Below are 18,569 nucleotides of genomic sequence, written 5' to 3' on the forward strand. Positions count from 1 at the left end.
TTGGTGAAGCACTGGATATATTTGTGCAAGGTCTCCCCTGACTGCTGCTTGATGCGCCATATGTCGCCTGCAGCAGGGGCGGGGTCGCGAGTGCCCTGGAAGTTGGGATGAAGCGCTCACATAGCTCATCCCAAGAGGAGATTGATCCCACTAGGAGGTTCAGGAGCCATGAGCGCGTGCCATCCTTGAGAGCCATGGGAAACCAGTTCGCCATGACCTTCTCGTCGCCATTCGCCGCCTTGATGCTCAGCTCGTAGAGCTAGAGGAACTCATCGGGGTCAGGGGTGCCGTCGTAGCGCGGAGACAGATCTGGCTTGAACTTGCCAGGCCAGACGACGCGGCACAACTCTGGGGTGAACGCTCGGCAGCCCGCCACGGAGGAGGAGCCTAGTCTTGGCGCTTGCGTGCCTCCGCCTCGGGTGGTACACGGTCCTGACGTGGCGGTGTTGGGAGTGCATGTGCCTCTCCTTGAGGCCGCTACACCACCTGGCAGCTTTCTTCGTCGCGCGCCGGCGCCCTACACGGTGCATCACGCTGGGGGGCCTCACGCCTTGGCTCGGGGACGACATCGCACCGAAGAGGAGGAGGAGGTGCACCGTGGCCCACGTCGCCCACCTGAGGCGGTGGGGGAGGAAGCAAACGTGACGGCTCGGGAGCTTCTCCGGCGGCGCTAACTAGCTCGGTGATGCGGTCCAACCATTCCTCATAGAGATCATCGGCCGGGTGATAGCGCAGGAGCTCGCACGCCTTAAGCAATGCAGCCTGCGCGTTCGCCGGCCCGCGACGAGCAAGAGTGGACGAAGCAGCAGCCGGAGTCAGCGATAGAGTGGCGGTGCGACCATCGCGCTGCACGGCTGTTGGGTTTCGTAGTAATTTCAAAATTTTCCTACGCACACGCAAGATCATGTAGATGCATAGCAACGAGAGGGGAGAGTGCTATCTACGTACCCACGCAGACCGACTGTGGAAGCGTTGACACAACGTAGGGGAAGTAGTCGTACGTCTTCACGATCCAACCGATCAAGCACCGAAACTACGGCACCTCTGAGTTCGAGCACACGTTCAGCTCGATGACGATCCCTGGACTCCGATTCAGCAAAGTGTCGGGGAAGAGTTCCGTCAGCATGACGGTGTGGTGACGATCTTGATGTACTACAGCAGCAGGGCTTCGCCTAAACTCTGCTACAGTATTATCGAGGAATATGGTGGCTGGGGGCACCGCACACGGCTAAGGAATAGATCACGTGGATCAACTTCTGTGTTCTAGGGTGCCTCTGCCTCAGTATATATAGGACTAGAGGGGGGAGGCTGGCCGGCCAAGGTGTGGCGCGCCAGGAGAGTCCTACTCCCTCTGGGAGTAGGATTCCCCCCCCCCCAATCCTAGTTGGAATAGGATTTGCGGAGGGGGAAAAGAGAGAGAGGGGGCCGGCCACCTCTCCTAGTCCTAATAGGACTAGGGGAAGGGGGAGGAATGCAGCCCATGTAGGGCTGCCTCTTCTCTTTTCCACTAAGGCCCATCATGGCCCATTTAGCTCCCGGGGGGTTCCGGTAACCTTCCCGGTACTCCGGTAAAATCCCGATTTCACCCGGAACACTTCCGATATCCAAACATAGGCTTCCAATATATCAATCTTTACGTCTCGACCATTTCGAGACTCCTCGTCATGTCCGTGATCACATCCGGGACTCCGAACAACCTTCGGTACATCAAAATGCATAAACTCATAATATAACTGTCATCGTAACCTTAAGCGTGCGGACCCTACGGGTTCGAGAACAATGTAGACATGACCGAGACACGTCTCTGGTCAATAACCAATAGCGGGACCTGGATGCCCATATTGGCTCCTACATATTCTACGAAGATCTTTATCGGTCAGACCGCATAACAACATACGTTGTTCCCTTTGTCATCGGTATGTTACTTGCCCGAGATTCGATCGTCGGTATCCAATACCTAGTTCAATCTCGTTACCGGCAAGTCTCTTTACTCGTTCTGTAATACATCATCTCGCAACTAACTCATTAGTTTCAATGCTTGCAAGGCTTATGTGATGTGCATTACCGAGAGGGCCCAGAGATACCTCTCCGACAATCGGAGTGACAAAACCTAATCTCGAAATGTGCCAACCCAACATGTACCTTTGGAGACACCTGTAGTACTCCTTTATAATCACCCAGTTACGTTGTGACGTTTGGTAGTACCCAAAGTGTTCCTCCGGTAAACGGGAGTTGCATAATCTCATAGTTATAGGAACATGTATAAGTCATGAAGAAAGCAATAGCAACATACTAAATGAGCGGGTGCTAAGCTAATGGAATGGGTCATGTCAATCAGATCATTCTCTTAATGATGTGATCTCGTTAATCAAATAACAAGTCATTGTTCATGGTTAGGAAACATAACCATCTTTGATTAACGAGCTAGTCAAGTAGAGGCATACTAGTGACACTTTGTTTGTCTATGTATTCACACATGTATTATGTTTCCGGTTAATACAATTCTAGCATGAATAATAAACATTTATCATGATTATAAGGAAATAAATAATAACTTTATTATTGCCTCTAGGGCATATTTCCTTCAGTCTCCCACTTGCACTAGAGTCAATAATCTAGATTACACCGTAATGATTCTAACACCCATGGAGCCTTGGTGCTGATCATGTTTTGCTCGTGGAAGAGGCTTAGTCAACGGGTCTGCAACATTCAGATCCGTATGTATCTTGCAAATCTCTATGTCTCCCACCTGGACTAGATCCCGGATGGAATTGAAGCGTCTCTTGATGTGCTTGGTTCTCTTGTGAAATCTGGATTCCTTTGCCAAGGCAATTGCACCAGTATTGTCACAAAAGATTTTCATTGGACCCGATGCACTAGGTATGACACCTAGATCGGATATGAACTCCTTCATCCAGACTCCTTCGTTCGCTGCTTCCGAAGCAGCTATGTACTCCGCTTCACATGTAGATCCCGCTACGACGCTTTGTTTAGAACTGCACCAACTGACAGCTCCACCGTTTAATGTAAACACGTATCCGGTTTGCGATTTAGAATCGTCCGGATCAGTGTCAAAGCTTGCATCAACGTAACCTTTTACAATGAGCTCTTTGTCACCTCCATATACGAGAAACATATCCTTAGTCCTTTTCAGGTATTTCAGGATGTTCTTGACCGCTGTCCAGTGATCCACTCCTGGATTACTTTGGTACCTCCCTGCTAGACTTATAGCAAGGCACACATCGGGTCTGGTACACAGCATTGCATACATGATAGATCCTATGGCTGATGCATAGGGAACATCTTTCATATTCTCTCTATCTTCTGCAGTGGTCGGGCATTGAGTCTTACTCAATTTCACACCTTGTAACACAGGCAAGAATCCTTTCTTTGCTTGATCCATTTTGAACTTCTTCAAAAAAAATTCAAGGTATGTTGTTTGTGAAAGTCCAATTAAGCGTTTTGATCTATCTCTATAGATCTTTATGCCTAATATGTAAGCAGCTTCACCGAGGTCTTTCATTGAAAAACTCTTATTCAAGTATCCCTTTATGCTATCCAGAAATTCTATATCATTTCCAATTAGTAATATGTCATCCACATATAATATTAGAAATGCTACAGAGCTCCCACTCACTTTCTTGTAAATACAGGCTTCTCCGAAAGTCTGTATAAAACCAAATGCTTTGATCACACTATCAAAGCATTTATTCCAACTCCGAGAGGCTTGCACCAGTCCATAAATGGATCGCTGGAGCTTGCACACTTTGTTAGCTCCTTTTGGATCGACAAAACCTTCTGGTTGCATCATATACAACTCTTCTTCCAGAAATCCATTCAGGAATGCAGTTTTGACATCCATTTGCCAAATTTCATAATCATAAAATGCAGCAATTGCTAACATGATTCGGACGGACTTAAGCATCGCTACGGGTGAGAAGGTCTCATCGTAGTCAATCCCTTGAACTTGCCGAAAACCTTTCGCGACAAGTCGAGCTTTGTAGACAGTAACATTACCATCAGCGTCAGTCTTCTTCTTAAAGATCCATTTATTCTCAATTGCTTGCCGATCATCGGGCAAGTCAACCAAAGTCCATACTTTGTTCTCATACATGGATCCCATCTCAGATTTCATGGCTTCAAGCCACTTTGCGGAATCTGGGCTCACCATCGCTTCTTCATAGTTCATAGGTTCATCATGATCTAGTAGCATGATTTCCAGAACAGGATTACCGTACCACTATGGCGCGGATCTTACTCTGGTTGATCTACGAGGTTCAGTAGTATCTTGATCTGAAGTTTCATGACTATCATCATTAGCTTCCTCACTTATTGGTGTAGGTGTCGCAGAAACAATTTTCTGTGATGTACTACTTTCCAATAAAGGAGCAGGTACAGTTACCTCGTCAAGTTCTACTTTCCTCCCACTCACTTCTTTCGAGAGAAACTCCTTCTCTAGAAAGGATCCATTCTTAGCAACGAATGTCTTGCCTTCGGATCTGTGATAGAAGGTGTACCCAACAGTCTCCTTTGGGTATCCTATGAAGACACATTTCTCCGATTTGGGTTCGAGCTTATCAGGTTGAAGCTTTTTCACATAAGCATCGCAGCCCCAAACTTTAAGAAACGACAACTTTGGTTTCTTGCCAAACCACAGTTCATAAGGCGTCGTCTCAACGGATTTTGATGGTGCCCTATTTAACGTGAATGCGGCCGTCTCTAGAGCGTATCCCCAAAACGATAGCGGTAAATCAGTAAGAGACATCATAGATCGCACCATATCTAGTAAAGTACGATTACGACGTTCGGACACACCATTATGCTGTGGCGTTCCGGGTGGCGTGAGTTGCGAAACTATTCCACAATTTTTCAAATGTACACCAAACTCGTAACTCAAATATTCTCCTCCACGATCAGATCGTAGAAACTTTATTTTATTGTTACGATGATTTTCAACTTCACTCTGAAATTCTTTGAACTTTTCGAATGTTTCAGACTTGTGTTTCATTAAGTAGATATACCCATATCTGCTTAAGTCATCTGTGAAGGTGAGAAAATAACGATATCCGCCACGAGCCTCAATATTCATCGGACCACATACATCTGTATGTATGATCTCCAACAAATCTGTTGCTCTCTCCATAGTTCCGGAGAATGGTGTTTTTGTCATCTTGCCCATGAGGCACGGTTCGCAAGTACCAAGTGATTCATAATCAAGTGGTTCCAAAAGTCCATCAGTATGGAGTTTCTTCATGCGCTTTACACCGATATGACCTAAACGACAGTGCCACAAATAAGTTGCACTTTCATTATTAAAATAAGTTGCACTTTCATTATTAACTCTGCATCTTTTGGCTTCAACATTATGAAGATGTGTATCACTACTATCGAGATTCATCAAAAATAGACCACTTTTCAAAGGTGCATGACCATAAAAGATATTACTCATATAAATAGAACAACCATTATTCTCTGATTTAAATGAATAACCATCTCGCATCAAACAAGATCCAGATATAATGTTCATGCTCAACGCTGACACCAAGTAACAATTATTTAGGTCTAATATTAATCCCGAAGGTAGATGTAGAGGTAGCGTGCCGACCGCGATCACATCGACTTTGGAACCGTTTCCCACGCGCATCGTCACCTCGTCCTTTGCCAGTGCCCGCTTATTCCGTAGTCCCTGCTTCGAGTTGCAAATATTAGCAATAGAACCAGTATCAAATACCCAGGTGCTACTGCGAGCTCTAGTAAGGTACACATCAATAACATGTATATCACATATACCTTTGTTCACCTTGCCATCCTTCTTATCCGCCAAATACTTGGGGCAGTTCCGCTTCCAGTGACCAGTTTGCTTGCAGTAGAAGCACTCAGTTTCAGGCTTAGGTCCAGACTTGGGTTTCTTCTCCTGAGCAGCAACTTGTTTGCTGTTCTTCTTGAAGTTCCCCTTCTTCTTCCCTTTGCCCTTTTTCTTGAAACTAGTGGTCTTGTTGACCATCAACACTTGATCCTCCTTCTTGATTTCTACCTCCGCAGCTTTCAGCATTGCGAAGAGCTTGGGAATAGTCTTGTTCATCCCTTGCATATTATAGTTCATCACGAAGCTCTTGTAGCTTGGTGGCAGTGATTGGAGAATTCTGTCAATGACGCAATCATCTGGAAGATTAACTCTCAATTGAATCAAGTGATGATTATACCCAGACATTTTGAGTATATGCTCACTGACAGAACTGTTCTCCTCCATCTTGCAGCTATAGAACTTATTGGAGACTTCATATCTCTCAATCCGGGCATTTGCTTGAAACATTAACTTCAACTCCTGAAACATCTCATATGCTCCATGACGTTCAAAACATCATTGAAGTCCCGATTCTAAGCCGTAAAGCATGGCACACTGAACTATCGAGTAGTCATCAGCTTTGCTCTGCCAGACGTTCATAACATCTGGTGTTGCTCCAGCAGCAGGCCTGGCACCCAGCGGTGCTTCCAGGACGTAATTCTTCTGTGCAGCAATGAGGATAATCCTCAAGTTACGGACCCAGTCCGTGTAATTGCTACCATCATCTTTCAACTTTGCTTTCTCAAGGAACGCATTAAAATTCAACGGAACAACAGCACGAGCCATCTATCTACAATCAACATAAACAAGCAAGATACTATCAGGGACTAATTTCATGATAAATTTAAGTTCAATTAATCATATTACTTAAGAACTCCCACTTAGATAGACATCCCTCTAATCTTCTAAGTGATCACGTGATCCAAATCTACTAAACCATAACCGATCATCACGTGAGATGGAGTAGTTTTCAATGGTGAACATCGTTATGTTGATCATATCTACTATATGATTCACGCTCGACCTTTCAGTCTCCGTGTTCCGAGGCCATATATGCATATGCTAGGCTCGTCAAGTTTAACCTGAGTATTCTGCGTGTGCAAAAACTGGCTTGCACCCGTTGTAGATGGACGTAGAGCTTATCACACCCGATCATCATGTGGTGTCTGGGCACGACGAACTTTGGCAATGGTGCATACTCAGGGAGAACACTTCTTGATAATTTAGTGAGAGATCATCTTATAATGCTACCGTCAATCAAAGCAAGATAAGATGCATAAAAGATAAACATCACATGCAATCAATATAAGTGATATGATATGGCCATCATCATCTTGTGCTTGTGATCTCCATCTTCGAAGCACCGTCGTGATCACCATCGTCACCGGCGCGACACCTTGATCTCCATCGTAGCATCGTTGTCGTCTCGCCAATCTTATGCTTCCACGACTATCACTACCGTTTAGTAATAAAGTAAAGCATTACATCGCGATTGCATTGCATACAATAAAACAACAACCATAAGGCTCCTGCCAGTTGCCGATAACTCGGTTACAAAACATGATCATCTCATACAATAAAAATCAGCATCATGTCTTGACCATATCACATCACAACATGCCCTGCAAAAACAAGTTAGACGTCCTCTACTTTGTTGTTGCAAGTTTTACGTGGCTGCTACGGGCTTAAGCAAGAACCAATCTCACCTACGCATCAAAACCACAACGATAGTTTGTCAAATAGACTCCGTTTTAACCTTCGCAAGGACCGGGTGTAGCCATACTTGGTTCAACTAAAGTTGGAGAGACAGTCGCCCGCAAGCCACCTATGTGCAAAGCACGTCGGGGGAACCGGTCTCGCGTAAGCGTACGCGTAATGTTGGTCCGGGTCGTCTCGCCCAACAATGCCGCCGAACCAAAGTATGACATGCTGGTAGGCAGTATGACTTATATCGCCCACAACTCACTTGTGTTCTAGTCGTGCATATAACATCAACATAAATAACCTAGGCTCGGATGCCACTGTTGGGTTTCGTAGTAATTTCAAAATTTTCCTACGCACACGCAAGATCATGGTGATGCATAGCAACGAGAGGGGACAGTGCTGTCTACGTACCCACGCAGACCAACTGCGGAAGCGTTGACACAACGTAGAGGAAGTAGTCGTACGTCTTCACGATCCAACCGATCAAGCACCGAAACTACGGCACCTCCGAGTTCGAGCACACGTTCAGCTCGATGACGATCCCCGGACTCCGATCCAGCAAAGTGTCGGGGAAGAGTTCCGTCAGCACGACGGTGTGGTGACGATCTTGATGTACTACAGCAGTAGGGCTTCGCCTAAACTCTGCTACAGTATTATCGAGGAATATGGTGGCTGGGGGCACCGCACACGGCTAAGGAATAGATCACGTGGATCAACTTTTGTGTTCTAGGGTGCCTCTGCCTCAGTATATAAAGGACTAGAGGGGGGAGGCTGGCCGGTCAAGGTGTGGCGCGCCAGGAGAGTCCTACTCCCTCTGGGAGTAGGATTCCCCCCCCCCCAATCCTAGTTGGAATAGGATTCGTGGAGGGGGAAAAGAGAGAGAGGGGGCCGGCCACCTCTCCTAGTCCTAATAGGACTAGGGGAAAGGGGAGGCGCGCAGCCCATGTAGGGCTGCCTCTTCTCTTTTCCACTAAGGCCCATCATGGCCCATTTAGCTCCCGGGGGGTTCCGGTAACCTTCCCGGTACTCCGGTAAAATTCTGATTTCACCCGGAACACTTCCGATATCCAAACATAGGCTTCCAATATATCAATCTTTACGTCTCGACCATTTCGAGACTCCTCGTCATGTCCGTGATCACATCCGGGACTCCGAACAACCTTCGGTACATCAAAATGCATAAACTCATAATATAACTGTCATCGTAACCTTAAGCGTGCGGACCCTACGGGTTCGAGAACAATGTAGACATGACCGAGACACGTCTCCGGTCAATAACCAATAGCGGGACCTGGATGCCCATATTGGCTCCTACATATTCTATGAAGATCTTTATCGGTCAGACCGCATAACAACATACGTTGTTCCCTTTGTCATCGGTATGTTACTTGCCCGAGATTCGATCGTCGGTATCCAATACCTAGTTCAATCTCGTTACCGGCAAGTCTCTTTACTCGTTCTGTAATACATCATCTCGCAACTAACTCATTAGTTTCAGTGCTTGCAAGGCTTATGTGATGTGCATTACCGAGAGGGCCCAGAGATACCTCTCCGACAATCGGAGTGACAAAACCTAATCTCGAAATGTGCCAACCCAACATGTACCTTTGGAGACACCTGTAGTACTCCTTTATAATCACCCAGTTACGTTGTGACGTTTGGTAGTACCCAAAGTGTTCCTCCGGTAAACGGGAGTTGCATAATCTCATAGTTATAGGAACATGTATAAGTCATGAAGAAAGCAATAGCAACATACTAAACGATCGGGTGCTAAGCTAATGGAATGGGTCATGTCAATCAGATCATTCTCTTAATGATGTGATCCCGTTAATCAAATAACAAGTCATTGTTCATGGTTAGGAAACATAACCATCTTTGATTAACGAGCTAGTCAAGTAGAGGCATACTAGTGACACTTTGTTTGTCTATGTATTCACACATGTATTATGTTTCCGGTTAATACAATTCTAGCATGAATAATAAACATTTATCATGATTATAAGGAAATAAATAATAACTTTATTATTGCCTCTAGGGCATATTTCCTTCAACGGCAGGCAGCAGCGACGAGGTCTGCTGCTCGTGGACCACGGGGCCGGTGGAGGCATTAGCCGCAGGTGACGGGGAGCGGTGGGGAGCGCCGTCACCCGCAGGCGCTGTATGAGGAATGCGAGAGGCGAGGGTTGCCCGGTGCTCGGCACGGAATCGACGAGCGTAGGCCATGAGAATGGTGGAATGGTGGCAGAACGGCCGACAGAAGAGAGGCTTCGACACACCCCTACCTAGCGCGCCAAATGTCGGATTCAGGACTCCGCAGACCAGATAAAGGTTCGAACTCTAGGGCGTGTGCGAAGAACTCAACCTCTCCAGACAGCCAACTCGTCGCTCTCACGGCCTAGCTCAATGAACAGGAAAGGAAATGGACTCAGCAGTTTACCCAGGTTCAAGCCACCTTGCGGTGTAAGACCCTACTACGGCTTTGGGGTTGATTAGCCTTGCGAGGGGCTGTGGATAACTAGTACAGGGTAAGAACAACATTAGGGGGTCTGTTCTTGTGTTGGTGTGAGCTAGAGAAGTCTCTCGATCCAGGGATCCCTTCTACGGTGGTGGCTAAGCTATATTAATATGGCCTTGGTCCTCTTCCTCCAAAACAAAGGCGGGAAGGGATCCCACAGTGGCCAATTTTGAAGGGGGGCTAGTAGTACATCCTATCCTGACGAAAGGTGGTCTTCGCATGCAAAGCGCCTTCTCGTGATGTCGTGGTGGGCTCGGTGATGACATCCGTCCTGCCATCCTGGCGGTCTTGGTCTTGTTGCACTAGAATGGAAACCTTCGGCTGAGTCCTCGGGACCCCGCGCCTGCGCTTGCCTCCTTACCACCAAAGAGAAAACCTGCTACTCTGCATCTGTTGGTGCCTGCCTAGCCTTGGTCGTCATGGCTTGCGTCACCCAAACCTCATGAGGTAGGTGATGTCTACTACACAACCTTCTTCTTGTAGACGTTGTTGGGCCTCCAAGTGCAGAGGTTTATAGGACAGTAGCAAATTTCCCTCAAGTGGATGACCTAAGGTTTATCAATCCGTGGGAGGCGTAGGATGAAGATGGTCTCTCTCAAACAACCCTGCAACCAAATAGCAAAGAGTCTCTTGTGTCCCCAACACACCCAATACAATGGTAAATTGTATACGTGCACTAGTTTGGTGAAGAGATGGTGATACAAGTGCAATATGGATGGTAGATATAGGTTTTTGTAATATGAAAATATAAAAACCACAAGGTAACTAATGATAAAAGTGAGCACAAACGGTATTGCAATGCTTTGAATCAATGCCTAGGGTTCATACTTTCACTAGTTCAAGTTCTCAACAATAATAACATAATTAAATCATATAACTGTCCCTCAACATGCAACAAAGAGTGACTCCAAAGTCACTAATAGTGGAGAACAAACGAAGAGATTATTGTAGCGTACGAAACCACCTCAAAGTTATTCTTTCCGATCAATCCATTGGGCTATTCCTATAAGTGTCACAAACAGCCCTAGAGTTAGTAGTAAAATAACACCTTAATACACAAATCAACCAAAACCATAATGTCACCTAGACACTCCAATGTCACCTCAAGTATCCGCGGGTACGATTATACGATATGCATCACACAATCTCATATTCATCTATTCAACCAACACAAAGAACTTCAAAGAGTGCCCCAAAGTTTCTACCGGAGAGTCAAGACGAAAATGTGTGCCAACCCCTATGCATAGATTCCCAAGGTCACGGAACCCGCAAGTTGATCACCAAAACATACATCAAGTGAATCAATAGAATACCCCATTGTCATCATGGGTATCCCACGCAAGACATACATCAAGTGTTCCCAAATCCTTAAAGTCTCAGTCCGATAAGATAAATCCAAAGGGAAAACTCAATCCATTACAAGAAGGTAGAGGGGAGAAACATCATAAGATCCAACTATAGTAGCAAAGCTTGCGGTACATCAAGATCGTGCCAAATCAAGAACAAGAGAGAGAGAGAGAGAGAGATCAAACACATAGCTACTGGTACATACCCTCAGCCCCGAGGGTGAACTACTCCCTCCTCGTCATGGAGAGCACCGGGATGATGAAGATGGCCACCGGTGATGATTCCCCCCTCCGGCAGGGTGCCGAAACAGGGTCCCAATTGGTTTTTTGTGGCTACAGAGGCTTGCGGCGGTGGAACTCCCGATCTAGGTTATTTTCTGGAGGTTTGGGGATTTATAGGAGAGGTTGGCGTCGAGAACAAGTCAGGAGGGCCCACGGGGAGTCCACGAGGCACAGGGGCGTGGCCTAGGGGGGTGGGCGCGCCCTCCACCCTCGTGGTGCCCACGGGACTCCCCTTCGGTAACTCTTCGTTCCAGTATTTTTTTCATTTTCCAGAAAAAATCTCCATTGATTTTTAGCGCATTTCGAGAACTTTTATTTTTGCACAAAAATAACACCACAGTAGTTCTGCCGAAAACAGCGTCAGTCCTTAGTTCTAACCAAATCATACCAAAATCATGTAAAAAAATTATAAACATGGCATGAATACATCAAAAATTATAGATACGTTGGAGACCTATCAGTAGGCTCTTGCATAGGAATCTCCGCTCCTCAGGAGGCCACCTGGGGATGCCGCTCCCTCCGAAGGTCTTGGTGTCGTCCACCTCGCAAGGCTTGGCCCCTCGCGAGGGTCTTGTCTTGTTGATGCTGAAGATGGGCCGTACCAGGCCATTGATGGAGCCATGCCGTGGGCCGCCGGTAGGCAAGTCTAGGTACACTGGTTTCTAGAACGCCGACATGGTGAAGCAAAAGGTTTGGGGGAATGTGGATGGGTTGGTGGGGGTGAATTGCCATCTGAGTCACTCTAGGAAAGTGATGTGGAGAGTTTTGCGAGGTTTTCTATGAATTAACTAAATTAATGTCGAGTTTTTTTCACCCTCTAATAAATTCTAATAGATTGGGACAAGATACTTTGTTTGCAACTGCAAATGTCAAAAATCCGCAGGGGCAAGAAAGTGCGGGAGAACACACGTGCCCAACTACGCCAACCCTGGATTGCCTCACGATCCGCAAATTTTTAAGTTTTATTTTCTAAAACTTACGAATTTGTCGATTGCAGATTTTGAAACTTACGATTTTGTCCGTCGCTCGTACCAAGTTTAAGACTTGAAACTTAAAACTTCCGGTTTTATCGGTTGAAGGTTCTGGAACATACAATTTTGGTGATCGCTCGTGCTAGCTATGTTTTGGAAATTGAACTTAACAATTTTTGAAACTCTTCAAAAAGTACTCAAAATGGATCTCATTTGAAAACCCTCAGCACCAGAAACACGAATATGCAAACGAAACTTAATTTAAACTTTTGGTTTAAAATATACGCAAGATGGAAAATCGAAAGCCAAAAGAAAAAGGGGATGTGTGCTACAAATCCCATCCCTCCAAGCTTAGGTATACATCTTACATTTCTTTATTTGTTATTTGACCTTTTATCTCAACTCAGATCATACGTGGAATACTTAATATATAGTAGATAGCCGCAAAAAAGCCAAGAAACATTACCGAAAAAGTCTTTCACCCCGCTTTATAAATAAAGCAAACCACCACAGACAAATGGTACACATAAGTTCACCCACACACACACACACAATCACACAAACAAAGAGTACGAATAGGTTCTGCTGAGGGCACAACTCAACAAGCCCTAAGAAACAAAAAGCGACTGCGGGACAGTCGTAGCATCAAGAGCTAATCTGGCTCGGGCGGTGGAGGAGGGAGCAGCAGCGCCAAGCGGAGAGCCATCGCGCGAAGGTTGGAGATGATGGTGTTGATGGTGTCTCGATCCTGGTGACGGCTAAGCAGCCACCAGAGCTGCAAATAACCACAAAATTTGAACACAGCATCAGTAGCGCGGCGGAGAGGAACCCGTTGAATAACAAGCTAATTACGCACAGTCCAAAGCGTCCAGGCGAGAACCCCAATGAGCAGCCACCTAATGTGGCGGCCCGACATGGGGGTGGCCTGAATATCGGCAAGGGGGCCAGGGAAGTTGGTGTTACACCAAACCCCACCGATCACCTCGGGGAGGCATCCCCAGAGGAACTGGGCGGACACGCATGAGAAGAAGATGTGTTTCGAAGTCTCTTCCGTCCCGCATAGGGGGCAGATACCATCACCCGGACCACGGTGCTTAATCACCTCCACGCCAGAGGGAAGACAGCCACGGATCCATTGCCACATGAAAATTCTGATCTTGAGTGGCAGACGGATGGTCCAGATATACTTGAAGACAGCAGGGCTAGGAGAGGGGGCAATGGCGCGGTACAAGGACTTCGTGGAGAAGCATCCCAAAGGCTCAAGGCGCCAAGACAGACGGTCTTGAGGCTGTGACAGGTCAGGCTCATGAAGAGCGACGACATCAAGGAGATCGTGCCAAGCGGCAACTTCCAGGGGCCCAAAAGGCCGCCGGAACGCGAGGCTCCCTAAGTCAATAAGGGCTGTCTCAACGGAAATCCTTGAGTCAACGGCGATGGAAAAGAGGTCAGGAAACCTCGCAGCAAAGGGGAGGTCCCCAACCTAGCAGTCCAGTCAAAACAGCGTGGATGACCTAGTCCCGATCGAGATGGAGGTCCCAATGCGAAGGACCGGTAGTAGCTGAATGACAGATTGCCAGAACTGAGACCCTTCGGTCCAGATGCAAAAGGCGAGGGGTTGCCCATGCAGGTATTTCTGGCGCATGATCTGCAACCATAGGCCTCCATCGCCATTCGCAATGCGCCAGAGCCAACGGGTGAGGAGCGCCAGGTTCATGCGCTTGGATGACATGATACCAAGACCGCCTTGGTCACGGGGCTTGCAGATTTCGGACCAACGCACCATATGGTACTTCTGCTTGTCACCCTCGCCCGCCTAATAGAAACGGGCCTGGACCGAACCAATCTCATGGTGGACAGTCTCGGGGAAGCTGTAGAAGCTCATGAGGAATAGGAGGAGGCTGGAGAGGGACGAGTTGATGAGGATCGTACGGGCCGCCTTAGAGAGCCATTGGCCTTGCCACGGCTCGATGCGGTGTTGAAGCTTGAGCACTGAGGGCCGAAGGTCGGGCATGGATAGGCGGGAGTCACTAAGGGGAACCCCAAGGTAGGTAGTAGGGAATGTCCCCAACTGACAGTTAAGTCGGTTAGCGATGCTCTGGCTCTCAGCGGGCGAATAACCCAGAATCATCACCTCGCTTTTATCAAAATTTATTTTGAGGCCCGACAGGTGTTGAAAACACAGTAGGAGGAATTTGAGGTTCGAGATCTCAGGCGCTGAGCCTTGAACCATGATGACGGTGCCATCGGCGTATTGGAGAAGGGAAAAGCCTCCTCCCTCCACCAAGTGCGGGGCGATGCCAAGAATGTGGCCGGCGGCCTTGGCCTTATCCAGGATCGAGGCCAGAGCATCAACCACCATGTTGAACAAAAACGGGGAAAAGGGGTCACCCTGTCTAACCCCACGGGAGGTGGGGAAATAGGGCCCGATTTCCCCATTGATGTTCACCGCGGTGCGACCAGATGACACCATCTGCATGACCCGGGATACCCAGCGATCATCGAACCCTTTTCTAAGCAGCACTTCCCGAAGGAAGGGCCAACTAACCATGTCGTACGCCTTATGGAAGTCGATCTTCAAGAAAATCGCCTTGAGGTTTTTGGAGCGCACCTCATGCAGGAGTTCGTGGAAGACCAGGACCCCACCCAATATATATCAGGCCTGAATGAAGGCGGATTGATCCGGATGGGTTATTCGGTCAGCTAAAGGGGCCACCGTATTGGCATACCCCTTGGCGAGAATGCGGAAGATCACATTGATCACCGTGATAGGACGGAACTGGCGGATGTCAGAGGTGCCCAAGACCTTGGGAATTAGAGTGATAATCCCGTAGTTAAGGCGCTTGAGATCTATGGAACTGACATAGAACTCCTCGAAGATGGCCATGACCTCCTGTTTGATGGGGGGCCAGAAGGTCTGAAAGAACTTAACCGGCAGGCCATTAGGTCCCGAGGCGGATGATGGGTTCATCCCTTTAATCGCCAGCCACACTTCCTCCTCGGAGAACGGGGCCGTGAGGGCCGCATTGTCTGCGGCCGATACACACTGCGGGCCAACCCAGAAGTGTGGCGCAAGAGCTAAGCCCCCCTAGGGGGGCTGCAAACAGGGCTCGATAGAAGCCATCAACATTGGCACGGATGTCAGCAGGCCGTTGGAGGAGCGTCTCGCCATCCCACAGCAGGGGGATGGTATTCTGCCGCAGCTGACCATTGGCCATCGCCTCGAAGTATGCGCTATTCGTGTCACCCTAGAGAACCCACTTTTGGGTACCTTGAAGGCGCCAATACGCCTCCTCGTCGGTGTACATGACCATAAGATAGTCTTCAAGGTCGTACCGCTTCATCCACTCGTCAAGAGAGAGGCCCACCGAGTCGGCCCGAAGGTCCAGTGCCTGAATGGAGTCAAGGAGGGCTTTCTTGCGGAGACGGAGGTCCCCCCGAGATTCGCGCCCCAGCCCTTCATGAACTGACGGGCGCGCTTGGCGCAGAAGTGCCGGTCATCCACCGCCGAGATGGATCGGTGGGAAGCAAGGCGGGCTTCCAGCCAGCGGCCGCGTACAGCCTCAGCAAAACCGTTCTGGTTAAGCCAGAACGTCTCGAAGCAGAATCTAGGGGCAGAGGGGGGCGTTCATCCAGAGAGGATAGAAGAAGAGGAACGTGGTCCGAACCAATACGTGTGATGGCGTGGATGGAGGCAAGGGGGCACCTCAACTCCCACTCCGGAGATACCAGGACCCAGTCCAGCACGGAGCGTGTTGGGTCAGACTGGCGATTGGTCCAGGTGAACCTGGCACCAATCCTATCCAATTCCCGCAAACCGAGATCTGCAATACAGTCATTGAACAACTTCATGCGCAGGAAGTTAAATAATCCGTTATTCTTGTCCTCTGTAGATCGGAGAAGGTTGAAGTCCCCACCGACGACGACCGGGAAGCGGGCCGTGGATACCTTCCTCGAGAGCTTGTCGAGGAAGGACACCGAGTGATTGTGGTCGGCGGGGCTATAGACTATAATGATCTCCCACTTAAAGTTCAGTGCGCGCTCGAAGACTTCCATGCTCACAAAGAACTCACCCCTATCCATGCTCCCAACCTCAAAGGTGGCATCCTTGACACCTAATAGGATGCCACCAGAGTGTCCGGCGATCCCACTAGAAGGGAGCCAATGCCAGGCGAACAGGTGGGTGCTTAGGCGCTCAAGCTCGGCCAGGGTGAAATCGGTTCGGATGGTCTCTTGAATTGCAACTATGTCAATGTGCTCATCACACATGTATTCGATGAGTTGGCGGCGTCGGCCATCTTGGCCGAACCCGCGGATGTTCCAGAAGAGAGTGCGCATCAAACCGCCATGGAGGGGCTGCTTGACCCTAGGACACGGGAGGCGCTCAGCGTGCAGAGGGCGACGGTGCGGCACCGGGTGCGGCCTCAAATCTCGAGGGGGCGGGGGCCGGCAGACGGGACGACTGGGGGGAGGGGAAGGGCCGCTAGCCTTCGAGGAGGAGGAGGCCAGGCAGGCACGGGTCTCGGCCAGCCGGCGAATCCGGCTGAATAGGGAGGGAGCCCGAGGCGGGAGGAGAGGTCGCCAGACCATACGGAGGGGGCACATCCAGCGCATCAGGAGAGCGAGGCGAGGACGCCGAAATAAAGACGAGCACGACGCTGGAGGTGTCGCTGGACTGCGGCTCCACGGGGCTGCCCCCCACCCACGGCACCCGAGGCGAGGGGTGTGGCCGAGAAGGAGGCATGGGGCGGGACATATTTCCGGGCAGGGCCAGCCGGTGCCGGAGCGGGAGGGTGCGGGGATGGAGGGCGCTGTTGCCCGGGCGGGGAGGGTGAACGGCCGTGACGGTGCACCGGGGAAGGGGAGTGGCGGTGAGTCGGCCGGCCACCCGGGACAGGGGGGAGCGCGACCGGCCACGCCACGCAGAGCGGTCGGGAGACCGGCGCGCGTCCCGGTGATCCTCCCGGGCAGACGGGCGAGAGGAGTCGTGATCGCGGCCGCGGAGCTCTCGGCGCAAGTTTTCCTCGCGGCGGAGAGAGTCCAGAGAGGGGCCAGGCGGGTCCCGGAAGTCCTTGTACCGGTGCTTGCGCCGCGCCTCACCGCCATACCAAGCGCGGGACATGGCCGGAGGAGGGGGCGGGGGAGGGGGACGAGGGAAGGGGCAGCGGGCGCAGTCGAGGTAGGGAGAGGCAGATTGACAAGATGTGGAGTGGAGGCGGCTGAGTGCGGGGGGGGAGGGGGAACCCGTAAGGGAGCCAAATGGCAGGCATGGCGGAGGTGGGTCTAGGGCAAGGAACCGGCCCAGAGGCCGAAGGCTGGCCCAGCAGGCCCACCCCCTCGGGCGCATGGACCAGGGAACGGCACACCGGACTAGTCCGCACCACCTGGCGGCCCGCCAGGCCACGGCCCAAGACCCTAGGGCCCAGGGAGCGGGGGAGGGGTATCAGCGCGGAGGGTTTCCCCTCGACGCACCAGCGCCGCCGCCGCCGTCCCAGAGGCCGGGGAAGGGAGCGGCCAGGCCACCCGAAGCTGACGAAGCAGGCCGGTCGCCTGGACTTGGAGGCCGGAGGTCCCGAAGCGGGCAATAAACGGGCGGAACGGCGAGGGTCAAGCAGAGCGAGCAGCCGCGGGGCCGAGGGGCAGGAGGAGCGGGCCAGGGGCCGCCGGAAGGGAGGACGAAGCAGAGATGGACGGGTGCCACGCAGTTCGGGCGGATCCCAGCTCAGAGCAGCCTGCAACGCCCCATGAACAGCGGCGACGCTGGCGCGACCCATCCCGCGGCAAAGCACCGCCCTTTGCGCCGGTCGTCACCTGCGTCGGCGGCAGCCTCCGCGAGCCCGCGCCCGAACCTCGCTCTTGGGAGGTAGAGACGAGGGCCACGCTGGACGGCGCGGCGAGAGCTAGGCGAC

This window comes from Triticum urartu, chromosome 6A (assembly GCF_056163025.1).
Source record: "Triticum urartu cultivar PI428250 chromosome 6A, HENAU_Tu73, whole genome shotgun sequence".
NCBI classification, from domain to species: domain Eukaryota; kingdom Viridiplantae; phylum Streptophyta; class Magnoliopsida; order Poales; family Poaceae; genus Triticum; species Triticum urartu.